Here is a 10444-nt window from a genome sequence, read left to right as displayed (position 1 = left end):
GATGCCCCTGGGGTATTGGCCAAGCCCACCCCTGGTACGGTCCGGCCGTGTATCTAAGACCAGGGTAGTAGGGTATGGGTGGGGGGAGGAGGGGATGGACGTGGCACCACAACAGCAGGTGCCACAAGGGAAGGTGCTGCAGGGCAACAGCAGAGCGGGGCAGCGTTCTTCAGCCCTGGAGGGGCCTAAAACAATGTCCCAGGCTGCCCCACACCCGCCACAGGTGGTGAAAGGCAGGCGGACGGCGCTCTTCAGCCCTGTGGGGCCCAAAACAAAGCCCTTGGTCTTCACAACAGTCCCAGCTGGTCCCACTCGCACCTCAGGCACAGGGGTGGGAGGACAGAGGCTGGGGCAGCAGGATTGGGGAGGAGGCAGAGACTGGAACAGTCAGCGTGAGCCTGCGGCCGCTCTCACCATCTGTTAACTGTCACAATGTCCGGGTGATTGACGGCGGCGCCCGACCAATAGGAAGAGGAAGCGGGACAAGAGGACCGAGTGAGAGCGGCTGGTCCTCCAACCAATCGGAGTGAATAAGGGGCGGGGCCAGGCTGTGATTGAAGCATGCGCAGTGTGGGTAATGGAGATGCAGAAGGATGTCTTTTTCAGATCGGAAATTGGTAAGAGGCGATTAACCATATGGAGGGAGCGAGAGATCGCGGAGGTGGGCGGAAACGTTGTATAAAGCTGTTGTGAGCCGAAAACCGCGGAAAAATGTTTTCAGGACGCAGTTTGTATCGAACAGAATTGCAACTCATTTCGGCTCGCGTTAACGGCCGCCATCTTTCTTGGGTGTGCATCAGGGCGCATGCGCATTTGCCGTCTTTGTCGGGGCGATGTTTCAATGAGTGGGAGGAGCTTGTTCCCCATTGTTCAGAATGGAGACAACCTGTCCATCAAACTGGATTAGTATTTGAGTCCCAATGTCTTAGTGATGATGCAAAGCGGTGGCAGAGATTAAAAGAAAAGGAAGCAAATCCTGCTCTCCGGATTTCACTGCCTCATTGGACATCGTGCCCCATGTGTCCAAAGCTCGGCGGCTCTGTTCCGTCACATGAAGACCCAGGGCAGAAACTCGCAACCCTGAGTCAACATCACCCTCAAGTCAGGGGACTGCTGATGACAACGCGGGTCAGTGTCCAGAGGGGAGCATGAGTGGTCATTGTGGACCGGGGAGCAAGAGGGCAGAATGTAGTGGATTTCTTTCCTGGACTGACAGTGATTAATTTTGGAAACTCCTTTTACAGGGGATAGTAGGGGAGGATTTACACACAGCAAATTCAAACCAGGAGAAATATTTATCTTTCCTGAATTACATTTCTGGACTGACAGTGATGCCTTTATAAACTTCTTTCACGGGTGATTAGAAAGGGATTCGCAGACAGGAAACTCACAACCAATCCTCACATGAAATTCTGACACCACTGTTTGAGTTATCAGGACCTGGAGATTATCAACTTTTGTGTGTAAGCATTGAGTTCCAGATCTGGATAAAATGACTACCTCCTATCTCCCCTGTAGATCTTGTTCACAATCTTAAATCTGGGAATCTGTGTCCCCTAATCCTTTTACAGTCTGCTGATGGAAGTTTTAAAAAATCTTTTGCCGGGTTTGCCATTGTCATTTCTGGTGCGTGGGTCAATGTCAGATGGTCGGTCTGGTTTCATTCCTTTTTCTGTGATATTGTAGAGGTTGAATGGGCTTGGACCAGTCCATTTAGGATCCAGAACACAATTGAAGTCCCCTCCAAGAATCAATTGATCTCTATCCAGACAAAACTAGCCAAAACTGGTTCAACAACTGCAGCCCCCATCTCACTCTCATTCACCAGCTCACTTCTGGCGGGGCAACCCCTCTCAGAACAAAAAGAAAAAGAACGATGATATTGCCCACCTCGAGGATAAATCCTCACTGGAATAACTGGGTGAATCCCTTCCCACACTCAGAACAGGCGAATGGTCTGTCGCCGGTATGATTATGGTGATCAGTCTCCAGCTCACATGGGGATCTGAATCCCTTCCCACAGTCCCCATATTTCCATGGTTTCAGCTTGCTGCTGGTGTCCTTGTTGCTTTCCACGTTTGATGATCTGTTGAAGTCTTGTCCCCATAGAGAGCATGTGTACGGTCTCCCCGCTCTGAATAGTGTGATGTTTTTTCAGACTGTGTAACTGGTTAAAAGCTCTTTCCATAGTCAGTTCATTGGAACACTCTCACTCGAGTCTTTGTGTGTATCGGGGTTTTTTTCAGTCACACTGATCTTGAAAACGTTTTCCAACAGACAAACGTTTCTTCTTCCACATTCAAAGGCCAATGATATCCAGGTCCTGATGAATGGAGTGACTCTGTTAAATCTTGATGTGAAGTTTGATTTGAGTTTCCATCTGTAAATCCTCCCCTTGTAATATCCAGTAAAAGGAGTTTACAAAAGTCATCACTAGGGGCAGGGTCAGTGGTTAGCCGAGGACCCAGGTTTGATCCCGGCCCCGGGTCATTGTCAGTATGGAGTTTGTACATTCTCCCCGTGTCTGCATGGGTCTGGCTCCCACAATCCAAAAAGATGTGCAGGTAGGTGAATTGGCCACACAAAAATTACTCCTTAATTGGGGGGAAAAAAGAATTGGGTAGTCTAAATTTATTTCAAAAAAGGTTTGCCTCTTTCCTAATGTTCACAATTAAAGGGGTGGGTTCCCCAGGCGAAGGCTGACATTTCATGGCAATTAAATTAATAATGGACTGTTATTATGGAGGACCAAACCGGGTTTGTTAAGGGCAGGTAGCTGGTGGCATATATAAGAAGGCTGCTCAATGTGATCATGATGCACCCGGAAAGAAGGGAGGTTGAAGTAGTTGTGGCGATAGATGCGGAAAAGGCGTTCGACCGGGTGGAGTGGGATTATTTATGGGAGGTGCTGGGACGTTTTGGGTTCGGGAAGGTCTTTATCGACTGGGTTAGGCTGTTGTATCAGGCCCTGGAGGCTAGTGTGAGAACGAATAGGACAACTTCTGACTACTTTAGACTACCGGGGGACAAGACAGGGTGCCCCCTCTCCCCACTGCTGTTTGCGTTAGCTATAGAGCCGCTGGCAATTGCTCTGAGGGCTTCAAGGGGCTGGTTCGGGGAGGGGGGGGGGGGGGGGGGGGTGAAACATAGAGTCTCGTTGTACGCAGGCGACCTGCTCCTATACGTTTCAGATCTGGTGGCAGGGATGGGCAAAATCGTGGAGATCTTGGGGGAATTTGGCCGGTTTTTGGGGTATAAATTGAACATGGCAAAGCGTGAGATGTTCGTAGTCCAGGCGAGGGGTCAGGAGGATCGGCTAAGGGAGTTGCCGTTTAGGTTGGTTGGGGACAGCTTCAGGTATCTAGGGATACAAGTGGCTCGGGCCTGGGGCCGGTTACACAAGTTGAACCTGTCCCGGTTGGTTGAACAAATAAAGGGCGAGTTTCGGAGGTGGGATGCGCTCCCATTGCCGTTAGCTGGGAGAGTGCAGACGGTTAAAATGACAGTCCTCCCGAGATTTTTGTTTGTGTTTCAGTGTCTCCCCATGTTCATTCCGCGTTCCTTTTTCATGAGGGTCAATAAATTTTAATTTTTTTAAAAAATAAATTTAGAGTACCAATTCATTTTTTCCCAACTAAGCAATTTAGCATGTTCAATCCAACTACCCTGCACATCTTTGTGTTGTGGGGGCGAAACCCACACAAACACGGGGAGAATGTGCAAACTCCACATGGACAGTGACTCAGAGCTGGGACCTTGGCACCGTGAGATTGCAGTGCTACCACTGCGCCACCGTGCTGCCCTGAGGGTTAATAAAATTATCCTGGGCTTTGTGTGGGCGGGTAAGTCCCTGCGAGTGAAGAAGGTGATGCTTGAGCAGAACCGGGGGAAAGGGGGACTTGCGCTGCTGAATGTTAGCAATTATTATTGGGTGGCCAACATAGCCATGATAAGGAAATGGATAGTGGGGGGGTGGGGTCGGTCTGGGAGCGGATGGAGGCAGCGTCGTGTAGGGGCACCAGTCTGGGGGCGTTGGTAACGCCGTAGCTGCCGTTCCCGTCATCACGGTACTCCACCAGCCCTGTAGTGGTGGCGGCTCTGGGGGTCTGGGGTCAGCGGAGGAGGCATGTGGTAGCAATGGGGGCATCGGTCTGGTCCCCAATATGCGACAATCACCGGTTTGCCCCGGGGAGCTTGGATTGGGGGGTTCTGAATATGGAGGAGGATGGGAATTGAGAGGATGGGGGACCTGTTTTTAGAAGGGAGTTTTCCTAGCTTGTGGGCGCTGGAGGAGAAGTTCGGTTTGGCGAGGGGGAATGATTTTAGATATTTACAGGTGCGCGACTTTCTGCATAGGCAGGTATCATCCTTCCCACTCCTGCCACTAAGGGAGATCCAGGACAGGGTAGTTTCTAGAGGATGGGTGGGGGAGGGAAGCGTTTCTGACATCTACAAAGAACTCATGGGGGCAGAGGAGATTCAGACCGAGGAGCTGAAGCATATGTGGGAGGAGGAGCTTGGGGAGGGGGGGGAAGAGCTAGAGGAGGGCCTGTGGACGGACGCGCTGAGCAGGGTCAAAGCGACCGTACCGTGCGCCAGGCTTGGTCTGATTCAATTCAAGGTTGTTGACCGGGCCCACATGACAGTGGCCCGGATGAGTAGATTCTTTGGGATAGAGGACAGGTGCGCAAAATGTGCAGGAGGACCAGAGAACCATGCCCATGTTCTGGTCGTTTCCAAAACTCAGGGGATTTTGGCAGGGGTTTGCGGAGTTTTGAAAAGCAGGGTGGTGATGAGACCAGAGGTGGCAATTTTTGGGGTCTCAGAGGACCCGGGAGTCCAGGAGGAGAAAGAGGCCGACGTTTTGGCCTTTGCTTCCCTGGTAGCCTGGAGACGGATACTGCTAGCCTGGAGAGACTCAAAGCCCCCGAAGTCGAAGACCTGGCTTTCGGACATGGCGAGCTTTCTCGGCTTGGAGAAAATGAAGTTTGCTTTGAGAGGGTTGCTGCTCGGGTTCGCCCGGAGTTGGCAACCATTCATCGACTTCCTCGCAGAGAATTAATCGTCAGCGGGGTGGGGGGGGGGGGTTAGGGTAGTGTAGAATAGGGGGTTAGTTAGGGAGGTCTTGGTGGGATGTGATGTGGTGATTGCACCCCTATGTTTATTGTTCTTTGTACACTGTTTTATACTATTGTTGTTTATTATGCCAAAAATACCTCATTAAAATTGTTTATTAAAAAGAAATTAATAATGGACAGAGATATGTCCAGTGTTGTTACGTGGTATTGGTTAGATATATTATTTACTGTTCTGTAGTAAAGTAAATTTATTATTATTTCTCCTCTTGTAATATAAGACTGTAGCTACGTTATAGATTTCCAGTCATCTCTTCCCTCAGAGGGTTGTTAGTCTCTGGATTTCTCTTCCACAGGCACCAGTTTTATCTGGGGGTCATCGAATATACTGAAACACAAGTTTGACAGATATTTTATTGACAATGGAGTTAAGGGTTATGGGGAACAGGTAGGAAAATGGAGAGAAAGCTGATGAGGAGGGATCTCTTCACTCGAAGATGTGGTGAAGCTTTGAAATTCTTTTCCCAGAGGAATGTGGAGCCTCAGTCATCAGGTATGTTCAAGACAAATATTGATAGGTTTCTAGATATCGAGGGATATGGGATCGTGTGGGAAAATGGAGCTGATGTAGATCGGCCAAGGAGTGCATTGAATGGTTGAGCAGACTCGGTGGGCCGAATGGGGCTGTTTAGCACAAGGCTAAATCGCTGGCTTTGAAAGCAGACCAAGACAGGCCAGCAGCACGGTTCAATTCCCGTAACAGCCTCCCCGAACAGGCACCGGAATGTGGCGACTAGGGGCTTTTCACAGTAACTTCATTTGAAGCCTACTTGTGACAATAAGCGATTTTCATTTCATTTTCATGGCCTATTCTTGCTCCTATTCTAATCGCTGTGTCCTGGTCAGGAAGCAGTGAACTGAGCTTGGATTTGTCAATCAACATGAACCAGCACCTTCAGGAGAATTGGGAGGGTGAATATTACATTCAGCAGAGTGAGAATGGAGGGAGATTGTGTGCGATGGATATTTACAGCTTTTGGAGAATGAGAGAGTAAATAATGTTCCATAGGAACTAGAATTGTCTGTTCTGAATTTCTATCCTGTAATAACAATGATGACTTTTGTAAATTGTTTTTAAAGGATATTGGAAGAGGAGGAATTATAGACAGAAATCTCAAACATCACGTCTCGATGTGACAAACGCACTCGATTCCTTCTGATCTGAATATCATCGGCAAGAAGGAGAAATGTTTGTCCGATCTGTCGGCTTCAAAAGATTTTAAACGTGAGTGTGACTGGAAAAACACCGAGACCCACACAACACACACCTGAGTGAGAGTGTTCCAGTGTACTGACTGTGGAAAGAACTTAAACCAGTGACACAGCGTGAAAAAACATCACACCATTCACAGTGTGGAGAGACAGTGCACATGTTCTGTGTAAAGACAAGGATTCTGCTGATTGTCCAACCTGGAGAGACACGACGAGACACAAAACATGGAAAAACCGTGGAAATGTGGGGACTGTGGGAAACGATTCAGAGCCCCATCTCTGCTGGAGGCTCATAGACGTAGTCACACTGGGGAGAGGCCATTCACCTGCTCTCAGTGTGAGAAGGGATTCACTCAGTTATCTCACCTGAAGGTACATCAGCGAGTTCACACTGGGGAGAGGCCATTCACCTGCTCTAAATGTGGGAAGGGATTTATTCATTCATCCGCCGTGCGGCAACATCAGCGAATTCACACTGGGGAGAGGCCGTTCACCTGCTCCGTCTGTGGGAATGGATTCACACAGTTATCCATCCTGAAGAGACACCTGCGAGTTCACACTGGGGAAAAGCCATTCACCTGCTCTCAGTGTGGGAAGGGATTCACTCGGTTAGCCTGTCTGCAGAGCCATCAGCGAGTTCACACTGGGGAAAAGCCACTCACCTGCTCTCAGTGTGGGGAGAGATTCAACGATTTATCCAGCCTGCAGTCACACCAGCGAGTTCACACTGGAGAGAAGCCATTCACCTGCTCTCAGTGTGGGAAGGGATTTATTGATTCATCCATCCTGCAGAGACATCAGCGAGTTCACACTGGGGAGAAGCCATTCACCTGCTCCCTCTGTGGGAAGGGATTCACACAGTTAGCCACCCTGCAAACACACCAGCGAGTTCACACTGGGGAGAGGCCATTCACCTGCTCTTAGTGCGGGAAGGGATTACATAGAAACATAGAAAATAAGAGAAGGAAGAGATCATTTGGCCCTTCGCGCCTGCTCTGCCATTCATTATGATCATGGCTTATCCAACTCCATAGCTTAATCCCGCTTTCCCCTCCATATCCTTTGATCCCTTTGTCCTAAGTGCTATATCTAACCGCTTCTTGAAAACATACAATGTATTGGCCTCAACTATTTCCTGTGGTAACAAATTCCACAGGCTCCCCACTCTGGTTGAAGAAATTTCTCCTCACCTGTGTCTAAATGGTCGATCCTGTATCCTCAGACAGCGACCTCTGGTTCTGTGCACTCCCACCATCGGGAAAGTCTTTCCTACACCTACCCTGTCAAGTCCTGTTAGAATATTACAGGTTTCTATGAGATCCCCCATTCTTCTGAAATCCAGCGAATACAATCCTAACTGATTCAATCTCTCACACGTCAGTCCCACCATCCCAGGAATCAGTCTGGTAATCTCTGCACTTCCTCTAGAGCAAGAACATCCTTCCTCAGATAAGGAGACCAAAACTGCTCACAATATTCCAGGTACGATTTCGTCAAGGCCCTGTATAGAATAAAGAATAATACAGCACAGGAACAGGCCCTTCGGCCCTCCAAGCCTGTACCGGTCACGTGTCCTATCTCGACCAACCGCCTGTATCCTTCTATACCCCGTCTGTTCATGTGCCATCCAGATAAGTCTTAAAGGTCACTAACGTATCTGCCTCAACCACCTCACTTGGCAGTGCATTCCAGGCCACCACCACCCACTGTGTATAAAACCTACCCCCACACATCTCCACTGAAACCTTCCCCCCTCACCTTCAACTTGTGCCCCCTTGTAATTGTCATTTCCGCCCTGGGAAAAACCCTCGAACTGTTCACCCTATCTCTACCCCTAATAATTTTATAAACTTCTATCAGGTCACCCCCGCAGCCTCCGTCTCTCTAGGGAGAACAATCCCAGTTTATTCAATCTCTCCTCCATACCAGGCAACATCCTGGTAAACCTTTTCTGTACTCTCTCCAAAGCCTCCACGTCCTTCTGGTAGTGCGGTGACCAGAATGGGACACAGTATTCCAAATGTGGCCTAACCAACATTCTATATAATTGTCACATAATATTTGAGCTTTTATACTCGTCCTATGAAGGCAAGCATGCCATATGCTTTCTTCACCACCATTTCCACCTGTGCTGCCACTTTTAAGGATCTGTCGACCTACACGCCCAGATCTCTCTCTGTCTCTATGCTCCTGATGGTTCTGCCATTTATTTTATAGCTCCCACCTGAATTGGATCTACCAAAATGCATCACCTCGCATTTGTCCAGGTTAAATTCCATCTGCCATTTCTCTGCCCAATTTTGCAACATATCTATATCCTGTTGTATTCTCTGACAATCTTCATCACTGTCCGCGACTCCTGCAATCTTAGTACCATCCGCAAACTTGCTAATCAGACCCGCTTCGTTTTCTTCTAAATCATTTATATATATATATTACAAAGAGCAGCAGTCCCAGAACTGATCCCTGCGGAACACCACTCGTGACAGACCTCCATTTGGAAAAACACCCTTCCTCTGCTACCCTCTGTCTTTTGTGGCTAAGCCAGTTCTGGATCCATCCAGCTAGTTCACCCCTGACCCCATGTGATCTAATCTTTTGCACCAACCTGCCAGGAGGGACCTTATCAAATGCTTTACTAAAGTCCATGTAGACAACATCCACAGGCCTTCCCTCATCAATCATTTATGTCACCTCTTCAAAAATTCAATCAAATTAGTGAGACATGACCTCACTCATACAAAACTATGCTGTCTGTCGCTGATAAGACCATTCACTTCCAAATGTGAATCGATCCTACCTCTGAGAATAATTCTCTGAGTATAATTGCAGCAAGATAGCCCTGCTCCTGTACTCAAATCTGCTCACAATGAAGACTAGTATACCATTTGCCCTCTTTACTGCCTGCTGTACCTGTATGCTTTCCTTCAGTGACTGGTGTACGAGGATACCCAGGTCTCTTTGCACATTCCCCTCTCCTAATCTATGGCCATTTACATAATTATCAAGGATAACCTTGCATTGCTACAAATTATACTGCATCTGCCATTCATTTTCTCACTCACTCAACTTAACGCTCCTTCTGAACATCAGAGCCAGTTGTGGTGCCACTGCTCTGGCTGCTGCTGTTTTCCCTGATAGGCTATTCCGCCCAACAGTATCCAAAGCGGTATACCTGTTTGAGAGGGGGACAACCACAGGGGATTCCTGCACTGATTGCCTGCCCCTTCTGGCGGTCACCCATCTCTTTGCCTACACCTTGGGTGTGACCACATCTCTATAAACTTCTATCTATGATGCTTTCCGCCACCTGCATGCTCCTAAGTGCATCCAACTGCTGCTCCAACCGAACCACGCGGTCTGTGAGGAGCTGCCATTAGCTACACTTGCTGCAGATATAGTCAACCGGAATGTTAGATCTGCCACATCTCACAGTTGGAGCACCGCACCTCGTTGAGGCACATTTAAGCACGAGTTAATTAATTTAAAATAAACGCTTGAATTATTGTGAGATTGAGTTACAATTAACTATATGGCCCTGACGCTAGATTATTACTGTAAAATGAAATGCTAAATACCGATCTCTGCCCTCAGGTTTAGTTACTCCACTATCTAGTTAATAAATTACATTTGTTTTGCAATATTATTTATTTTTTCAAATGTAACAGATTCCCAACCAGCCAATCAGGTCACAGCTTTACTGTGATGTCACTTCAGTTTCTCCCCCCCCCCCCCCCCACACACACAATTTGAAAAGGTAATAAAAATCACTTCCTTCCCAGGATGCTCTCTGGTTCTCTCCCTGCAGATTGCCAGAAGAAAGAAAACAAAATGGTCGGGATAAACACCTTCTCCCACTCTGCACCAAATTACCTCACTGCACCAAATTACCAAGTTCCAATTCCCACTCTGGCTATGTCTCACTCAGGATGTGTCTCCTTCATGTGCGCAGAAAATGGAGTTTAATGGGGGAAATGTGAAATTGTCCATTCTGGCAGAAAGAATAAAAAAAGCTTATGATCGAAATGGTGAGAGATTGCAGAGCTCTGAGGCTCAGAGGGATCTGGGTATCAACCACAAAAGACGTGTCGATAGGT

The 10444-nt window shown here is 48.1% G+C and overlaps 1 long non-coding RNA gene across 1 annotated transcript; it reads left to right on the top strand.

The window, feature by feature from the left end:
* The first annotated feature begins 562 nt into the window (after positions 1–562).
* LOC140422033 (uncharacterized) lies at positions 563–10082 on the top strand. The gene is made up of 2 exons (XR_011947232.1): positions 563–617; positions 6216–10082. It is a non-coding gene; the product is annotated as an uncharacterized lncRNA (long non-coding RNA).
* The last annotated feature ends 362 nt before the right edge of the window (positions 10083–10444 follow it).

The sequence above is a fragment of the Scyliorhinus torazame genome, chromosome 5 (genome assembly GCF_047496885.1).
Source record: "Scyliorhinus torazame isolate Kashiwa2021f chromosome 5, sScyTor2.1, whole genome shotgun sequence".
Taxonomy (NCBI): domain Eukaryota; kingdom Metazoa; phylum Chordata; class Chondrichthyes; order Carcharhiniformes; family Scyliorhinidae; genus Scyliorhinus; species Scyliorhinus torazame.
The sequence above is the reverse complement of the archived record's forward strand: the minus strand, read 5'-3'. Positions and strand labels throughout refer to the sequence as shown.